Source organism: Pelodiscus sinensis, chromosome 1 (genome assembly GCF_052426305.1).
Source record: "Pelodiscus sinensis isolate ZL-2025 chromosome 1, ASM5242630v1, whole genome shotgun sequence".
Classification (NCBI taxonomy): Eukaryota; Metazoa; Chordata; order Testudines; family Trionychidae; genus Pelodiscus; species Pelodiscus sinensis.
This window is the reverse complement of record NC_143052.1, coordinates 141,471,482-141,491,124: the sequence shown is the minus strand read 5'-3', so window position 1 is coordinate 141,491,124 and position 19,643 is coordinate 141,471,482. Positions and strand designations below refer to the sequence as shown.

At 46.4% G+C, this 19,643-nt stretch overlaps 1 protein-coding gene across 6 annotated transcripts in view; it reads right to left on the bottom strand.

The window, feature by feature from the left end:
- EPHB6 (EPH receptor B6) overlaps window positions 1-19,643 on the bottom strand; it is a 146,391-nt gene that overhangs the window by 112,363 nt on the left and 14,385 nt on the right. The gene's annotated exons all lie outside the window — the stretch shown is intronic.

Here is a 19,643-nt window from a genome sequence, read left to right as displayed (position 1 = left end):
GTCTTGGCAGGGAGTGCTTCATTAAATCACTATTGACTCAGAATGGTGCTAGGACAGTGTTTCGCAAATGTGGCCACATGGAGTCACCATGGGCTTTTATTGTGGCCACAGTTTCCTGGACAATAATGGCAGAAGGGGGGGGGGGAGCACCCAGGGCCTCCAGCAGTGGTTGGGCCCCCGCCCTGCCCTACTTCCCTCTGGAGACACAAAAGATGGAGGAGAAGGCAACAGGTGTGAGTTCCCCACCTTCCCAGAGGCAATGGGGTCAGATTTCAGCCTGGCATGGAAGGCTCCAGCCACAGGCTTCAGAATCCATTCCTTGACTGTGCAGTGGTGGGCTCTGGCCCACAGTTCACCCTTCCCATTGTCCCCCCGCTCCCATCCATACTCAGCTTCCCATCCAGGACTTGCAGGGCTTGCCAGAGCTTAGTACATCTGCTGTGAAAAGTGGTATTTGCGTGTTTGTTAATATCACTTTTCACAACAGACTTAGGAGCTAGAATTGACCAAATTCTAGTAACCAAAAAAGAAAAGAAAAAAAATACAAGAGTGAGCAAAGCACTTTGTGTTTCTGTGCTGTTTATGCCCAGTAAAGAACTGTAAATTATTTTTATTACTGAGTCTGAAAAAAAACCTACATAAAGGAATTACAATGATTAGGACATACATACATGCACAGTCACTTGTTTTACCTAAAGTTAATTATGCATTTTAGGGAAAATGTCAGAGCAACCACCAAAAAGTTTGTGGTGAAAATCCCTATGCTAGGCCAGACTCCACACACACCTGAAGCACTCTGACTGGGAAAGCGGCATTGCAAAGGGGATTCTTGCAGCCAGGGTGGCCAGGTGTCCGGTATTTTCCCCCTGCCTCCTCCACTCTCCACCCTCCGGCCAGCTCCGCTCCCCCCAACCAGCCCTGCTTCCCTCCAGCTGACCCCCATCCCTGATCTTCCTCAGCCAGCCCCGTTCTCCTCCCGGCTGATCCCTTCGCCCCTCCCCCCCCCCCCCCCCCGCCCCTCTGATCAAGTGTGTCTGGTATTTTTTCTGAAGCTACCTGGTAACCCTACTTGCAGCCTACTGCAGTGCAATAGCTTTGTAATACCAGGCCTTTGTGGGCCCAGCCATTAGCAAATATTGCTTAATCCCCATCCCTCTGCACAAATGTCATGAATGCATATAGGTTACTCACAGGAAACAATAAGTTTTGTTTCTTTAGGGCACCCTTCATGCAGCATTCCAAAAAACATTTCAGGGAAACAGTAAAGCATAAGCTAAATAGAAAGTCAAGGTTCTCAGGCAACACAGAAAGAGGGCAAATGGCTCAGCTGGAGGGGGGAGGGTAGAGTTGCAATTAGAAGAGGCAGCCAGGCAAGGACCATCTCCAGATCCAACCAGGAGGAAAGAAAATCAGGAGCAAATTTGAGAGAGCAAAGGGCGGACAGTTTGGGATCAGGTAGTGGAGTGGAATTTGATTTGCTTTCTTTGTGAAAGTGAAAGAGGCATCACCAGTCAAAGAGGAGAGTGTCCCTTCCTATAGTACCAGAGAGGCTGCACTAGAATGTTGAATATAGAGGAATTAGAGTCACCCCACACTTCAGGAAGATGTAGAAAAACTGAAGGGAGCTCTGAGAAAAACAAGAAACGTGATTCAGGGGCACTGATTTGTGAGGAGAGATACAAAGACTATAACTGGGACTAAAATGTATGTGTTTGGGAGACGGGGATATAATAATTTCTTCCAAGTCTTATTAAAGGTGTAAACACTGATAAAGGAGAGAAGCTGATGACAGGGGTCCCAGAAGAGTAAAGGGATGAAACAGAGAAAAGGGGAATATTTCAGACAGGGTAAACAGGAAATGTTTCCTAACCGTGAGAACTATTAGACTGTGATGAAATAATCTCCCTTAGGGAAGTGGCTCCTTGCGTTTAAAACTAGACTGAGCAATGCCTGGGAGAATAGTCTGTAGAGAGCTATAAATAATAAACATCAGCCCTCCTATTCCGCTTTTAATACCTAAATAGAAAAGCTCTTTACTACATTAGCAGACCCCTGAGAGGGAGATATTGTAAGTATTGAGACCACTGTTCTACAAGGAGGTAAACAGAGGAACAAAGACAAATTAAGTCCAGGTGTTAAGTGCAGAAAACATCCGTTGAAGCTAAAGGAATTACGATCACTTCTCTTAGGCCTGAATTTGGCCCAAAGTGACATGACTTGCCCAGTGTCAGGCAGTAAGTCAGAGACAGATCTGGGGACAGAACCCAAGAATCCTGATCTTGTTCAAACAACCAGATCTCAGTGTCACGTCTAGACTACATTCCTCTGTCAAAAGAGGAATATAAATGAAGCAAATTGAAAGTCCAAATGAAGCATGGATTTAAATATCCCGCACTTCATTTGCATATTCACGTTCGAGCACTTTATCGGAAAAGGGTATTTTAAAAAGTGAAAGAGCAGTCTAGATAGGGTTCTTTCAAAAAAAGGCCCTTTCTCGAAAGAACCCATACTCCTGAAAAAATGAGTGATCAGAGAGGGTGTGGGGCCCCTACTGGATGAGGGAGGTAACCTGGGGTATGTCTATACTACAGCGTTATTTCAAAATATCTTATTTCAAAATAGTTAATTTGAAATAAGTTATTTCAAAATAACACGTCTACACACAAAATGCATTTCAAAATAGCGTTTTGCTATTTCAAAATAGTCCACACTGAGTGGACACTGAATCGCATTTAAGGCCAGCCCGAACCAGGTCCAGCAGGGCATCAGGTAAGGAGTTACTATGTGTGGCTGCTGCCTGAGGCTGTCTGAGGCCTGTGCTTAAAGGGACCCCCCCCCCCTTGACAGCTGGTTCTCAGCTTTCCCTGCTTGCTTGCCTACCTCAATGAGGGACAGTAAAGCATTTTATCTCTGCGTGCTCTGGTTGCCCTCACTCGGGACCCCACAGCACTCTACCACAGGGAGCCAGAGCTGTGCCTGGGCACTCTGGTGCTTCTCGTGGACGCATTGCTGCGAGCCTGGCTGCACTTTCTGCAGGCTGCTATCTGGGAGGGCAACTGGGGGGCTGTCAGTATCCAGGAGGCCCTGCGGGAGAGCTTCCAGCCTGAGGAGCACTAAAAGCCTCCCTGGCCTGCCCCACTGGGGACTTGTGCCTCCTTCCTCCCTCATGTCCTTCCACTTACCCCTTCCTAGCCCCCCTTCCTGATGTCAAATAAAATATATGTAATTTCAAACTCTCTTTATTTAACAAAACTGGGGGGAATGAAACTCTGGTGAGACTGGGGAAAGGAGGCGGGAAAGGGGAGAAGAGAGGGTGGGAGAGGGGAGGGGGAAACCTGGGAGGAGGGCGCTGGAAGGGGGAAGCAAGGGGAAGAAAGGGGAGGGGAAGCTCAGGGTCTCGCCGGACCAACTTGATTTTTATGCACACCTGCTCCTGACTTCGCATGTGGCCTTATCCTGCCATAGACAGCCGCGTTCCTCCGTCAAGTGCGGAGATCATGGACGTTGGGGGCATTTGCCTCGAACCTGAATAAGGTCCATGATCTTCACTCTGGACCAGGAAGGTGCCTGCCTTCTCCAGGCCCTGGCAGGCTCCTGGGAGCTGGCAGACAGCTCCTGGGGAGCGGTGGAGGGCTGGCTGCCAGTGGCTTGCTGGCTCATGTTTTGGGGCCACTGGGTCAGGGACAGTGACTGCTGGCTCTGGGCTGGCAGACTTGGAGCTGGTGCAGACACTGTGGCCAGAGTCTACCCCTTTAAGGGCTCCGGGGAGAGGGGAGGGAGAGGAGTGTTCTTGGTTGAGGCTGGAGTGGCCATCAGGGCACCCTGGGAAGGGCTGGAGACCCCCTATTTCGATATAAGTGTCTACACAGCACTTATTTCAAAATAGCTGTTTTGAATTTGGCATTATTCCTCATGGAATGAGGTTTACCAAATTCGAAATAAGCGCTCTGCTATTTCAAATTAATTTTGAAATAGCGGTTTGGCTGTCTAGACGCTAGTAAAGTTATTTTGAAATAACTTTGCTGTGTAGACATACCCCTAGTGACAGATGATGTGGAAAAAGCTGAAGTACTCAATATTTTCTTTGCCTCTGTCTTCCCCCACCCCCGACCAGCTTCTACTAGCAAGTAGAGGGAGTGCCTGCCAGGAGTACAACCTGTTGGGACTCCGGCTCCCGCCAGCTCTGCTTCCCGCCCCCCCTTCCTCCCAGCCCCCTCCTTCCTCCCGGCCAGCACCGCGGCCCCCGACCTCCCCCCCGTCAGCCCCGCCTCCCACCCCCTTCCTCCCAGCCAACCCCATGGCCCCCGCCCCTCCGTCAGCCCCGCCTCCTTCCCCCTTCCTCCCAGACAGCCCCGCCCCCTCCCCCGCCCACAATCAAGAGTGTCCAGTATTTGGGGGGGGAGGGGTCTACCTGGTAACCCTATCCTTTGCACTCCCTCCCTCCCCAAGTGCATCCTCACCAAGCGTGGAGGAGGGTGGGGGGAAGGAGGAAGGGAAGTGCCTCCTACCTCACCTCTTCCTGCTGCCACTTCAGCCACCACAGATGCCGGAGCTGAGTCACGCAAATAAACAGTTTGAGCTCCAGCAGCCGCCACAGACCAGGGGTGGCTCCAGCCTCGTGGGTCTCACCGCGAGCAGGGGAACTCCAGCACGGGCGGAGTAGCCCCTGTCCATGGCGGGCCCTGGCACACTGCAGGCAGAGGCTGCTCCAGAGGGGCTAGAGCAGCCCCTAACTGCAGCTGAGGCACTATGTTTAACCCATCCAATTAAATAGGATATAACATCCCTAGTCTTGGGTGCAGTACCAGAATGGCGGTTTGCCTCCCTCAACTTACGGCAGGACTGCCTCAGCTCCTTTATCTTCATTCTGCACTGCAGTATGCCCTGATATTACCCCTTCTCACACCAGGATCCAGAAATGTGTCCGTACATGTCCCAGGTCCTATGGATCACTCGCAGCTAGGACTGCACTGACTCCTCTCTCCACACACTGATAAGATCCAAAAACTCTGCAGTGGCCTACACAGGAGAGTGTTTGGAGTGACAGTCAGTCCTGATGACCTGAGAAGACTCCATGAGAGCACTCAACACTGAACCAGCCAGTAGGAAATGGAATTTTAATTTTTAAGAGCTTGCAAGAGGGAGGGGTGGATTGCAGAATTCAAATAGTTGCCCACAGTGACTAACTAACTGGGCATTGTGGGACACACCCTGGAGTTCAATAAAGGCCAAAAAAGATGCCCGTGGTACACACAGACAGATTGTCAATAGTAAAGGGAGGGGGAAAGGAAAAAGTCCCTAATGGAAGTTGATGTTTTCTGTTGCAGAAACTGGGCATTTTTGTCATGTTGCAGTGTGAATGCTATCAGTGTTTTGTTGCCAAAAGGGGGGTTTTGATGACAAAACTTGTCAGTGTAGATATGCCCTAGTTAGGTCAATCTAACCACTGGTGTGGATACGGCCAGGTCAGGGAAAGAATTCTTTCTCTATCCTAGCTGACACTTCTTGGACAGATAGATTAACTATAGCAATGGACAAGCCACTTCCATTTATGTAGAAAGCATCTACACCAATGTTTCTTAAAATGTGTTCCGTGGCACACTGGTGTGCCGGGAGGCAGTCAGAGGTGTGCCGCGGAGAACAACAGAATTCAAAATGTCCACCCTTAAAGGAGCAGGCGACTTTTTTTTTCTCAATAACTTTCCCCCAACCCCCTTTTTTTTTCTTCTCAACAAAAACTCCTTGGTGTTCCTCATAAAAAAATTATTGTTTGGTGTTCCTCGGTCTTAAAAAGTTTAAGAAACACTGGTCTACATGGTGGTGCTATAGAGGCACAGCTGCAGTATCATAGCTGTGCCTCTGCAGAAGCTATAGTATATACATCCTGAGACTGTAAGTTTTTCAGGGAAGGAACTGTCTCTTTGTACAAGCTCTGACAAAGTGGGTCTTTGCCCACGAAAGCTTATGCTCCAATAAATCTGTTAGTCTATAATGTGCCACAGGACTCCTTATTGCTTTTGCAGACTCAGACTAACACGGCTACCTCTCTTTGTACTGTTCCTCATACAATCAGCCCCTGGCCTCTAAGTGGTAAAAAAATATAAATAATAAATACAGAGTATAGCTGCTAATCTTTCAACAGAGACACTTTCTTCCAAGAGTTCACTAGGCAATTGAGTTAAATATATATTAAGAGCATGTATACACATGTACACACAGACAATCTTTTAAACAGTCTGGATAACAATCTCTTCCCTTCTCAACTGGGCTTCACTTGCTTGACAGGTTTTGAAGCAATAATCCTGTCAATTCATGAGTACTCTAGTATTCCAAGGAAAACTTGGAAGACGAAACATGAATTTTCAATATTAAAAACAGCCAAAAATAACAATTATTTAAAAATAGACCTTTTTATACATCATAAAGAACCAGAAACTAGAACAAACATTTTTTTCTCATTGCATTTCACCTTTCAGATGTGTTGTAAAATAACACTAAGGTTGGAGAAATTATATCTTTTGAAATCTGACATGAGAAATGAAATGGAGAGTGCCCAAAGGAAAAGGTTTGTGGCTACCCCATTGCATTCATTTTCTTTGCTAGCAAGGGTGGGTAAAAGCTCTAGTTACTGATTCAGTAGACTATCCTGATCAATTCAATCTTTATGTCCTAGGGAGACTTCCCTTAACACAACTGCATAAAGGCCCTTGAAATGCAATTTTATCCACTTGGAAATGAACTTGATGCTTTCAGCCTTCAACTGTGTGATTAGGAAAGGATATATTAGCAGAGGAGTGTGTTTAACATTTAGGAGGAAAATATGGTGAATTTACAGTCTCAGGGACAGAGCACTAAAGCTTTCTTAAAGTGCTCATTGAGTGTGCAAAACAACCTTAAGAGCATTTGTGCATTAAATATTCCTGACAGTTGTAATCTGTAGAACATTATCTCCTTTCAGGTGAAAAAACCAATTCACCTTTGTGGTGTTTATAATCCTTTGTAACTTGATTTCCCTTTCCAGTAGCAGGAGCAAGAACAACTTTTAGATTAGCAATGTCATTTTAAGTCACTTCAGTTAGTGCCCCAAAATCATCATGTACACGTTTGAAAACATCAAGTAGATTTTTTTTTATCAAGGAAAGAAAATATATAACCTTCTTGCATAAAAGATAGAAGGATAAATCATTTTCCCACACAATGTTCAGGCAATGGAGGTCAGAAGTCAAAAGCTCATGTCCCAGAAAACAAGAACCAACCTTCAGAGGCTATGTCTACACTGTATAGCACTGGTAATCGGCAGCATGCAATGTATGTGTAACTCCAGTAGAAAGTTGGGATGTTAAATATCGGTTAATTGAATAGTCAAGTAATCTCATGAATTCTTATTGGTTAGTCGACTATTCTATAGTCCCGGGGGTGGAGTCAGCAGGCAATACACTCCAGCTTCACTCCTGGAGAACCCCCTGCCACTCCACACTGGTGTGCCAGGTGGGAGCTGGTCTGTGAGGAGAGCCAGTATAAAAGCCAGCTCCCATCACAGACCGGCTGCCTGTCACCTTGTGCTGCTGCCTCTGATAAAGAAGCAGCAGCGTGAGGTGGCAGCAGCCCCTTTCTAGGGAGGATCTGAGCACCTGGACCCGGCACAAATCAGAACTGAGCCAGCCTGCCTGCCTGACTGGCTCCTAATACACTTTAAATGCAGAGTTGCAGCGGGGGTAGGTCCTGGACCAGCATGAACCAGGACTGAGCCGGGCCGCTGGTCATCCTGCTAAAAACTGTACTGGCAAGGGAGAGTGGAGGGAAATGCATGTAGTCTATAGCATTAACCTATAAGCTTTTGCTTATTGGTTAATTAGGGTTGCCAGGTGTCCGGTTTTGAACCTGACAGTCCAGTATCTGAGCTTTCTGTTCAGGAAACAAATTGAGAATATATAAATGAGAAAATATAAATGTCTGGTATTTTCTAAATAAGATGTAATATAGATTGTGATGTAGTGTCAAGTGTGTCCGGTATTTTTGTTGAAACCATCTGGCAACCCTATGTTTAATTGGTTAATCAACTATACCAGTGTTTCCCAATTTTATTTGGCCACAGAACTATTTTAAACTCAGAAGAATATTGAGGAACCCCTATAGCCACGGGAAGCAGGTTGGGGGGGGGGAGGGGGAATTTGTCAAGCAAAAAAAAAAAAAAAATACCACCAGGAAAATTTGTTGAGCTTTGGAAATGCAGAGTGGCAGCGGGGGAAGGCAGGTGTCTGAAAACCGATGGGAAACCAGAGAAGGAGCCGGCATCTTTTAAAGGAGGGGGAGTGATCAGGTTCTCACGGAACCCTTACTTTCACCATTTCGGAAACAGTGAACTGCACTATTACATCCCTAGTAGTGGAGAAGTTGGCAGAGTCTTTCCTTGCAGTGAGGAAAAGCTCCAGTTACTGGGAACTGCCAGAATCTTTCCCCACTGCCTCACGCCTCACAGAGCACTTCCCTGCTGTCAGTCTCTGCTTGTGGCAGGGGAAGGCTCCAGCAGCTGGGAGGCAGTGGAGCACTACACTGCTAAAAATAGCTGTGTAGAGAGGGAGGCAAGGCATAGGTGAACATAAGAATGACTGTACTGAGTCAGACCAAAGGTCCATCCAGCCCAGTATCCAGTCTGCTGACAGTGCCAATGCCAGATGCCCCAGAGGGAGTGAACAGAAACAGGGGATCATCAAGTGATCCATTCCCTGTCATTTTTCTACCCCCCAACAAACAGAGACTGGGGATACCATCCTACCCATTCTGTCTAATAAGTATTGATAGACCTAACCTTCATGAAGGTGAGTAGAGAGCTGCATAGACTGCATACATGGGTACATACCCATACCCTTCCAGCATGTCTTTGTTTGCCTCAGATATGCCTTGTGGTCTATACCCATGCTAGGAGCAACAGTAGTGGGCTGTGCCCATGAAAGCTCATGATACCATCTACATGTTTTGTTAGCCTATAAAATGCTACCAGATCATTTGTTGTTTTTTATGTGTAACTACGGTATGTGCTGCTACAAGAAAGGTGCAACTGCTAAGTACCAGCACCTGAGAGGGGCAATTGCTAAGTGCCAGCAACTAGCTTCGCTGGGAAAAGATCCAGAACTGGTTTCTTTTGTGACTGAAGCTACAATTTCTTCTCCGATAAACTGTGATTGCTGATGGAAGGGAAATAATCACAATGCCAAGTTTATTCCTACCAGTTAACCTCAAAGATCTGAATAAGACCAGCTCACATGCCTCAGATTAGGATGCAGTATACCAATAAAATCGATTATTTTCCATTTTCTATTAAGAACTAATTCTTGCAGAACTGTCATGAAAATTTACCATCTGAGCTATAAAAATCTACTGACCAGCATTATAACCTGATGAAGAAAACACCTAGAGGTATTTTATACCTCTATCCAAACTACATTTGCTAATTTTGCTCACCAATAGCAATGTGAGTCACAACGTTTGAGCTTTTTTACTCGAGTTGTATACACGTCCTCTTTGAGATTTTTTTTTTTAATCATTTCAGTAAGATTGAAGGACTTTATTTGGACTTTAATGATTTGGCTTTGCAGCTCTGACCCTGGATTTTCAGAAAAGTTGGAAGTGCAACTGTTCAGTAATTTAGGAGTTAAACGTAGTTAAAATGACTTTTTGCCCTTTAGACTTTCATTTGCTGCCCTCTGCAAACAAATGTCTCTAGTATTTAAAATGTTCAGCCATGTAAGTGCTCAATACTCTCTTCCCACATAGGCTACTGTTATTTTAAAATAATATTATTAGCATTATGCATCATCACTGTTTCTATTTATGCCAAGGAACCCCAAAGTAGAACGCTTCCTTGTAAAACAACTCGTCAATATCACAAGTGCAAATTCACTGAAGGATAGACTCTAATTGCCTATGCTGCTCCCTTAGACTTGCTCCCTCACCCCCACTTTGTAGCCTTCACTCCTAGACAGCTCCTCACCTCAACCCCTCTCTCTTGTACCACTAACCTACCACTGCAAATACTGAAGTAAGTCTAGACGGTAATGTTGACTTAACTGGTGGCCTTTGAATAAGGAAATTAGAACAAACAATCAACATCAGCTTTGCTGCTTTCCCCTGAATGTTGTTGATCCCATTCTTAGGCAATGCACTGAGTAACCTTTAATTGTAAAAGTTAAAGAATCTGATGTGGAAATATGGACACAAACATACACACATTGCAGCGCAGATGTGCAGCAAGCACTCTGCTATGAACAATGCCTGTCAGTAGGGGCTCCATCTTAGGGAGAACTTTGGTCTTGTCTCTTCTCTACAATCAGCAATAGATTAGGAACATGAGAAGGGTGATCAGGCCCACCAATGGGGGGTAGGAGGGTGCAAATAGCCCGAAGGCCCAGTGAGTCAAGAGGACCGGGGCTCCTGGCTGCCACTACTGCTACTAGCAATGTAGTAGCAATGGTGGCCAGAACCCCAGACTCTTTACATCGCTGCCAGAGCCTCACATAGTGTGCTTCAGACTGGGGATGTGAAATATTAATCAGCTGACCAGTAAGCATCACCCTAAATGGGTAATGCTTACTGGTTCCAGTTACCCAGTAGGCAAGCGGCTGCTCCAGACCCACAGGGGCTTGCCGTGATCAGGGGCTGCTCTGACGGGGACTGGGAGCCGGAAGCCAGCAGCAGCCCTAGCCCCCACACAGCAGCCAGCCCCAGGTTGGGAGCTGCTCCAGCTGGGTTAGAGCAGTGCCTGCCAAGGCTTCCTGGTCAGTTAGTTAACTGGTTAAATGTCAGGTCAACCTAACGTTTAACCGGTTAACTGACTAACTGGGATTTTACATCCCTACTTAAGATGGTGCTGAGGGCTGCCTGGAGAGGCACAGTGAGCTCCGGGTGAAACTAAGGTTTGACTGGTGGAGGCTACTTCTAGTCTCACCTTTCCTACCCAAGACCCCATCCTTCTGGGGGTGCAGAGTCACCTCACCAAACCTAGCCAGGGGCCCAGTGAGTCTGTCAGCTCCAGTGCGTCAGATCAATGGTAAACATAGTCCCACATCCTGTCTCCCAATGAGTTTTATACAGAGCAAGCTCTCTGTTTCCCTTAGCTCCTGTAGTTCAGCCATTCTGGTCTCCAGAGACTGTATAGAGCCTTTTTCGAAAATAGAACCCGTACTCCTGAAACATGAGGTGTGTGGGTTCTTTCGAAAAAGGTGTTGTTTTTTTTCAAAAGAACCCTGTCTAGACTAGTTTCTTTTTTGAAAAAACCTTTTTCGAAAAAGCACTCTCACGCAATTATGCAAATGAAGCACAAGATTTGTAAATCCACGCATCATTTGCCTTTTCAATCGGGCTCATTTACATTTCTCTTTCAGAAGAGGAATGTAGTTTAGACATGCCCAGTGAGCCATGAATTTGTTGCACTGAATCCACATATATTCCCCCTGCACACAGGTCAGATAATCATACATGCTTCATTCAATGCAATAAAACTGAATAGCTCAGGTCTGCTACTGGACTTCGGCCTGCATTCTTTTCACTCCTGAAAGCATTTGGAGGGGGTGGTTTTCTTTGAGGATGGTTGTTTTGGTATTTTGTGGAACGGGGTGTTTATTAGCCTAAGTTTAGAGAAAGGTTGTATTTGACTTTCATTCCCTCACAAAACTTACCTGTTTGCAGCTCCAGTTCAATAGCTCTTCACATTTCCACTCACTCAGCTGCTAGAGTGGGAGCAGACAAAATATGGCCCACAAACTGCATCCATCCTGCCAAGCTTCAGATCAGGCCTATCACGGTACTCTGGGCTGCCAACGTCCTGCCACCCAGTGGAACCCTCAGACAGGGTCCCTGCCCACCACACCCTCACATGCTGCTAATGCAGCCAGCTGCTGGATCATGCACATGCATTTCCACTCTGTGCAGCCCATGGGGGGGGGCTCCGTGCATTGTTCCCCCAAACCTGCACAATCCTTGCAGCTCCCCTGGGCTGTGCTTGTAGGTGCAGACAGCTTACAGATTCCCCCTCCTCCCATTTTGCACGTCATGCTGAGACACACACGCTGGTTCCAGCAGACAGCTGAGTGGTGTGTGGGGTCCAGGGAGTCTGCACAAAGGCCCCGAGAGCTGCTGGCCAGGAGCTGCCTCCAGTAAGCATCTCCTAGCCAGAGCCTGCACCTGGCACCCCATCTCCTCCCACACCTCCCCTCTCTGCCTCAGATCACAACCCAAACCCTCTGCACCACCCCTGCACTCATGCCCCAAACTCCTGAGACACGAACTCCCCATGCAGCTCTCCCACAGGGCAAAACAGAGGTGAAAGAGGGCTGGTATGATGTACTGGTGAGAAGCGGACACCGGTACCAGCTGATGTTAAAGTGTTGCCACAGCAGCACTTCTTTAACATCAGTGCCCCATTTTGCTCCCCCTATCAGCAGGGTCTGTGGTTCCTGGCAACTATGGCAGTGGCCAGGCTTCCTCCCAATGCCTCGCCCCTTCCAGTGGCCAAGGGCCAACCCCCCACACCTTGCCAAGGATGCTGGTTCACTGGTAAATCCCAGCATTTACTATCACCCCTAGGGCAAAGTACGTATACAAGGCTGGGGACTGTAAGGCCAAGCCATTATTCCAGAAAGCTCCATAAAAGTAACTCCCGGATAGCTAGAGAGGGAGGAGCCTTGGGAGAATCAGCTCCCCCATTGGAGGAGCAGGCTGTGGCCCAAACAGAGGCTTTTCTTTGCTTCATTTGTTATACTTTCTGCCTGCCTGCAGTGCAAGAAGAAAGCCGGGGGAAAACACCACATCGGTGCTTACTTCTCTTGCAGGAACAGTTGAACCCTGGTGCTTTCCTCAGTATTCTTGGCCAAAATCTTCCCATTGTTATGCAGCAAATGAAGGAGTGGCTGCTCACCTGCACTGCAGAGCTAACTTTGGTACCTATAGGTATGTTCTGTGCAGTACCTTAATGGGAGCTGGCACTGCAAAAGCCACTGCTGCACCAGGTATAATAACTGGGCTTGGGAGTCAAGAACCTGAGTTCTAGCACCACTTCTACCAGCAAATCTATAGGCCTCTGTTTCTGTAAAATGGAGATTATAATGCTGCTCATCCAGCTTTATGTGGTATGTTTGAATTACAGGAAACAATAGTAAGCACAAACTGTTACCACCTGGAAATCACCTATTTCTGAAGATCTTCTTAACACTTAAAGTCAACTGTGCATTGATGCAACATGGAGCAAGAGTGACTCCCCACCAAACCATGATAGAAACTGTACTATAGATCCTATGGAGCAAAGCATGAAAGGAAGGGGACCTAGGAAGGCTGTAGGCAGATGCGTGGTGGCAAATATAAGCCAGGAACCTAGTAGAGACCAAGAGATAATACATGAGACTGATGTATTATCATAATGACTACAGGAATTTGGCTGTGCCACATCAGGGAAGAGATAGGGGAAGGACCTAGAAAGGAAGCTAAGACAATTGGATGGGGAGAATCATCAGCAGGAAAGGATTCAGTGAAGATGCTTCCAGTGATCAGGGTTAGTGAGAGAAGCTCTGATCTTAAGGATGGAGAGGAAAAGGGGATCACCAAGGGGCACAGGACATCAGCGTGGAGCTGCAGTGCAGGGACAGGTAGGAAGAGGACCTCAGGATCAACATTCTCTTCCTTGGTGTTCAAATGTTTCTTTGGCCCCTGCTCCACTCCAGAAGAATATTGAAATCAGTAACATTCACTTGCCTTCATCCAAAACCATGTAGGGTTGCCAGTTGGTTTAACCAAAAATACCGAACACCTCCACCACCACCACCCCGGAAAAAAAACACCAGGAAAAAGAATCTGGTTAAAAAAATAAATAAATAAATAAAGGACCCTGAGAATTATTTAGCAAAAATAAACAAACAAACAAACAAATAAATAAAACAGCGTGGCCCCTTTAAGAAATGCCTTTGAGGTTTTTTGGCCCTAACAGGCTGCTGGTGGTCATTCACCATCTTGTCTCCCTGATCCGGACCGGACAGCTCCCCTGTGGAACCAAGTAAGCACCCAGGATTTTCACCTCCTGGCCGGGAAAAAATCAGAAAATACCCAACATTTTAGGTCCTAGCAACCCTAGTACCATGAGCCGTACACAGCCGCTCATTTAAAGGGCTAGCTCTTCCAGATGAAGGATTCATACTGGACCAACTGCACTCATGCCCCAGACCACACAGTAAGGCTATGTCTACACTACACGCTTTGCCGGAAGAGGCAATGCAAATGAAGCACGGATTGGTATTTTCTCGTGCTTCATTTGCATAATCTCTTCCCATCCATTTCTGCGCAAGAGGTTTTTGCGCAAAAACATGCAGTGTGGACGTTTCCGTTTTGCACAAAACCCCCTCTGAGGCATAGGAATTTTTCACAAAAAGGGGGTTTTGCGCAAAAAGGAAATGGCCACACTGCTTGTTTTTGCGCAAAAACCTCTTGTGCACAAACAGATTGGAAGGGATTATGCAAATGAAGCATGAGAAAATGCTAATCTGCGCTTCATTTGCATTGCCTCTTCCAGCAAAGTGCGTAGTGTAGACATAGCCTTAATGATGGGGAGCACAACAGCAGCATCAACAGAGCTTCTAATGGCTGGTTAGTCACAGCGGGCATTTTCAGAAGACCCAATAGTTATCACTCAGTGCATGCTTTTTGCTTGAATTACTTCAGGCGTTTTTCTATGAGGTGTTTGCTGAAGAATGAAATGAAGCTGGAAGGACAACATCCAGATGAGTGGGGTACACAGCAAAGAGGCAGTAAGCAGGGTGGATGGAATAGGAAAGGAGTTCATGGGTGACAGGAGGAGGAGGACCTAGTTTTGCTAGTGGAACATTGGCAGAGACCTTGTAGAAGCTGCCTCCTTCTTTGAGAAGTACTGAGCAGGGATTTGCTAGACACATTCCACACAATGGCTTACACAGTCAAGTAGGGCACTGAGAGGCTTTGATCCCTTCCTCCTCCTCCTCCTGTCTTACACTTCTAGCTCGCTACGTCCACCATCAGGACAAGGTTATGTACCATTAATATTTAGGTAGAGGAGAGCTAGTCTCAGAAAGTGGCATGCATGTATGTTCAATAAATATTTCAGGCTCATAAGAATTCCTTCTGAAGTGCTTAGGTTATTTTTAGTGCCGGAGATGAAAGTAATAATGTATAAATCTCAAAGGCCTGTCTCCTGTATGTCTCATAGGATAATCTGTAGTTCACAGTGGATGTTCGGGACCTATTTGTCTAGTCACAGCCATATTTAGCAACAAGAGATTACACCTAAAATGAAAGCAGGACACAGAGCTCCCCTAACACCTCCCTCCTACGTACAAGTCTCTGCTATTACTCAATGGACCCAAAACCTGAAGAATGGGTTTTCTACAAGGATGAGAGCCTCTCACCCCAGATGTTGCTGAGATTCTTTTTAGAATGAAATGAACTAGAAGATGGAAGGCCTTTTTAGTTTGTTGACATCCTGCTTCCCTTTCTAGCCAAATGCAGGATTGGTCCCTGAATATTTTTCAGTGGTTTACCTGAAAGCAACGGGGCTTCCATCCCTTCCCTTGGGAGACCATGCCACATTCTCACAGGCCCTCACAGGTGTGAAAGATGCTCGATATCACACCTGAAATCTTCCACCTTTGACAATTTCATCCTATTTCTTTTTATTTTGGCTACACCCCGTGGGTCTGCCAAATAATTCCTCTCCCTCAATAGCACTTACTCTTCAACTCATTGCAGTCTTTCTTTACTCATCATCATTTCACCAGCACCTGTAGTTCTTTTCATAGCCCCTCATGAATTCACTACAGCCCTTTAATCACTTCTGTTGCCCTTTTCTGAACTCCCAATTCATCAAAGCCTTTCAGGCACTGAGGCATACATAATTTAACACAGATATTCCAGGTGCAGTCTTGCCAATGCTATACAAAGACAGACTATCTGATCCCATCAGCGTGAACAAAAGCAGGGGAGAAAGGAAGACAGTAGAAGAGATTAATAAACCTACCCTTATCCCAGGAGCTGGGAATCCAAGGAAAAAGTTTTTAAAGGATAACAGAAAATCATCTGGTACTCCTAAATTTTTCTACCCATATTCTCCCCTGAATCCTGTTCTGCACCGTTTCCCTCTCAAAAACTGCCTACATCACCATTAGGCACAACGATTTTAAGGATTAGTTTATATCATCAGTTGGCATAGGGAACAGGGACAAGAGCAATTTTTTTTTTACCTTTTCAACAGTTATTTACATATGTTAGGGTTGTCCAATGGAGTAATAAGCCCATTTTCAAGAATATTCTTTTAGGGATGACATTTTCCATTCTTGGCCTCTTTCCAAAAGTTGATTTGCCTGTATTCACTCTCTCTAATTTATTATCATGATAATTTATAAAAAGAGGAAAAATGAAAAAATCCAGTTAGGATAAAACATCCAAGAGTAGCCACCATCTTTGGGTGCTAAAGATACAGAAAGGCCTGGTTTTCTGGAGTCTGGACTACCACAGCTCTTATTGACTTCAAGTGGACTTATGGATGCTCAGTAACTACCAAAGCCAATAGGGGACACCCAAAAACAGAGATAACTCCAAATGAGTAGCCACCTTTGAAAGTTTGGGTATCACCAGCTAGAGCCTGACAAGGGGGCAACTCACTACTCTTGCCTGAAACAGGTATTTTTCCCCCAAAACTAAGGCCATTTGCATTGGTGAAAAATTCCAGACCCAGGACAGAGGTTGTTTTCACTGAGGAATAAGCACTTTGCCAAGTTGATTGTTAAAATAAAAATTAGGAAGGCTTGAAACTGAGTCACTGAACACTGTGCCATCCCTTAGGCTTGTCACAACAGAGAATGGGCCCTTCCATATTGAGATTCCATCTGGAAGGGCAGCCGTTAGACCTGAGCATGCAGTGAGCACCTCATCACAGGATCCATTCATCTTTCTTATTTCACTGCACATGTATCTTCAGCATCTGCCTTACTCTCTGCCCTCAGATACAAATCAAGCCACCAGCAGACCACTGAAAACATCTGCATCAAGGGGGGAAAGAGCCACAACCTCTCGACTCTCTGGATACTCCTGCCAGTCTGCTGAGACTAGGCAGCTTCTCCCTCATCCTGATCCTCAGCACATCCAGCCTCACCTGTTGCCCCCTACGACATAACACAGCATTCCTGTTGATACAGCCTAGAATTATAATAGCAGTTTGCACAACTACATCACACTGGTGACTCATATTCAATGTGTGATCCACTATAATCCTGGGATTCTTTTCCACTAGTACTACCACTGAATCAGGAAGTCCACATTTTGTAGGTGTGCATTTGTTTTCCTCTTCTTACAGCATATACTCTGCACTCATCTTTACTGAATTCATCCTCTTGATTACATACCGTTTCTTTAAATTGTCAAAGTCATTCTGAATCCTCCAAAGTGCTTGCAACCCCTCCAGGTATCATCCACAAACATTATAAGCATCCTCTCCACTCTATTTTGCTTATGAGGTTGTCATGTGAGATTGTGCCAAAAGCATTACTAAAATCAAGATACAGGATATTACCTCTACTGCTCCTCTCCCAATACGCTAGGCCAATAACATATCAAAAAATGAAATTAAGCTAGTTTGGCATGATTTCTTTTTGACAAATCCACACTGGTTATTCCTTATAACCCTAGTATCCTCCAGCTGCTTACAAACTGATTGTTCAATAATTTCTTCCATTTTGTGCCCAGTATCAAACTTAGGCTGACTTATTTATAATTCCCCAGGAACTATTTGTTCATCTTTTTTTAAAACAGATACTACATTTGTCCTTTTCCAGTCCTCTGGGACCTCATCCCAACTCCATGAATTGTTAAAAATAATTCTCAATGTTAATGATTGAGAATGCTTCAGATAAATCCATAAGGCTATGTATGTCTCCACTGGGAAATTATTTCAAAATAAGTTATTTCAAAATAATAGCTCTCCCTAGGAGGGTGGTGAAGCACTAGAGTGGGTTACCTAGGAAAGTGGTGGAATCTCCATCCCTAGAGGTTTTTCAGTCCCAGCTGACAAAGCCCTGGATGGGAAGATTTAATTGGGTTGGCCCTACTTTGGGCAGGGGGCTGGATTCAGTGACCCCCTGAGGTCTCTACCAACCTCATCTATGTTTTTATAGGTGATCAAGGCCATCAGTTCCATCCTGCTGTGGAGGGTCATCACCGTGGCCAATGTGGACTCCATTGTCACCGGCTTTGCCACTATAGGCTTCCCCAACTGTGGGGGGGGGGGCATTGATGGCACCCACGTTCCTATCTTAGCCCCCGATTACCATGCCTCTGACTATATCAATGGGAAGAGGTACTTTTCCATGGTGCTGCAGGCCCTCGTGGATCACAAGGGATGGTTCATGGACGTTCATGGTGGTCAGGGAAGGCGCACGACATCCTTGTCTTCTGGAACTCAAGCCTCTTCCAGAGGATGCAGGCCGGCACTTTTTTCCCTGACAGCTCCATCGGGATCAGGGACGTAGACATGCCCATCTGCATCCTGGTCAATACAGCCTACTACTTGCTCTCCTGGCTGATGAAGCCGTACATGGGCAGCCTGGACTGCACTAAAGAACACTTCAATGCCAGGCTTGGCAGGTGGGACATGGGGGTAGAGGATGCTTTCTTTCATCTACCACAAGGGAAGGCTCTAGAATCGCCTCACCTGCCTAGACCTCGGTAACCAGAACTTCCCCCAGGTGACGGTGGCCTGCTGTGTGCTCCACAACATATGTGAGAGAAAGGGGGAGACTTTCCTGTCAGGGTGGGGGCAGAGGCTGAGCAGCTGGACTGGGCTTATGAGCAGCCGGGCACCACTGCCATTCGGCAAATACATCAGGGGGCTGTGTTCATCTGGGAGGCCTATAGGGTATGTCTAGACTACACACCTCTGCCGAAAGAGGCATGTGACTACCCAACATAGTCAATGAAGTGGGTATTTAAACACCCCCCACTTCATTAAAATAAAAATGGCTGCCGCACTGTGCCGGCTTAACTGATTGTCGGCACAACGCGGCAGTCAAGATGCGGATCGGTCGACATGGAAAGCCGTTGTCGACTGATCCCTTATGCCTCGTGAAAGGAGGTCTATAGGATCAGTCGACAACGGCTTTCCCTGTCGACCGATCTGCATCTTGACTGCTGCGTTGTGCTGACAATCAGCTGAGCTGGCACAGCGCAGTGGCCATTTTTATTTTAATGAAGCAGGGGATACAGGCAGTCCCCAGGTTACATACAAGATAGGGACTGTAGGTTTGTTCTTAAGTTGAATCTGTATGTAAGTCAGAACTGGTGTCAGCCGCTGCTGAAACTGATCAGTTTCAACAGACTGAATCTGGATGCCAGTTCTGACTTACTTACAGATTCTACTTAAGAAACCCAGGCGTCCCCAAGTCAGCTGCTGCTGAAACTGATCAGCGGCTGATTCCAGGAAGCCCGGGGCAGAGCAACTCTGCCTCGGGCTTCCTGTAGTCAGCCGCTGGTCAGTTTCAGCAGCGGCTGACTTGGGGACGTCTGGGGCAGAGCAGCTGGGGTGCTGCTGGGTTGCTTCAGTAGCGCGGCTCCTCAGCGCTACTGGAGCAACCCAGCAG